The sequence below is a fragment of the Octopus bimaculoides genome, chromosome 2 (genome assembly GCF_001194135.2).
Source record: "Octopus bimaculoides isolate UCB-OBI-ISO-001 chromosome 2, ASM119413v2, whole genome shotgun sequence".
Lineage (NCBI taxonomy): Eukaryota > Metazoa > Mollusca > Cephalopoda > Octopoda > Octopodidae > Octopus > Octopus bimaculoides.
In genome coordinates this window covers 23,857,676-23,858,758 of record NC_068982.1, presented here as the reverse complement: position 1 = coordinate 23,858,758, position 1,083 = coordinate 23,857,676, and positions in this window count along the sequence as shown.

Sequence of the window (1,083 nt, the reverse complement as noted above, 5' to 3'; positions counted from 1 at the left end):
AATGTATCAATGATAACAGACAACACATGATAAATTTTGTTTTCCACACTTGATTTGGAGAAATGCTAATTCAATACGGAAAACATTGATGTCAACAAAATCTGTTTGCAGCAAAAATTGATGATTTTGTAATTTTTTCAAAAACGTCCGTACTCTCTGTCCCACATATACATACATACATACACACACACATATATATATTAGTCGTCAAGTATGAAATTTGTAGAATGGAAAAATAGTTTGCTAATGTTTTATAAATACAAGTAATAGTTTTATTCAGCAAAGTATGCACCAAACTTTTCAGCACACCTCGCCATTTCAGCGATAGCTTGTCCAACCCGGAACTGTAAAATATTTTACAACGCGCAAAATGAGTTAGAATAAAGAAATAGATGTGTCAGCTTTCTAACAAAAAGTAAAGGTTGTTCAAATAAAACAATGGAGCAAATTGAGCAGCTGTCAAATTTTACCATATATCTCACTACAAATTTCATACTTGACGACCTAACATATATGTGTGTGTGTGTGTGTGTGTGTGTGTGCGTGTGCGTGCGTGTGTGTGTGTGCGTGTGTCTGTGTGTATGTATGTATGTATGTATATATGCATGCACGTACATATGCGTTGTCGGGGATAGCGCGCTTACGTACTAACTGTGCGTGCAGACACTCACGTACTATTAAAGTAATACGGATTTGTCATTCCAGTAACGCATGTACTCACAATAATATATGCTTACATTCATACACACACACGCACACAGAAACACACACACACACTCGCATATATACTTTAATAATGAGAATATATATTTTTATGAACTAATAGAATGCTTTTAAGCACGAAGCAATGAAGATTGCATGAATACACGAGACGTGGTATAAAATACTGTCTGAGTTATTTTCAGCTCATGAAACTATTATCAGCTCGCCTAAATATATATCTTTATTGAGCAATATTCATCTCTCACCAGATAGAGTACTTTTTTGCTGATCTGAAATTCACGGAACGGTATACTACGTATGTGTGTGTGTGCGTTAGTGTGTGTGTGTGTGTGTGTGTGTGTGTGTGTGTGTGTGTGTGTG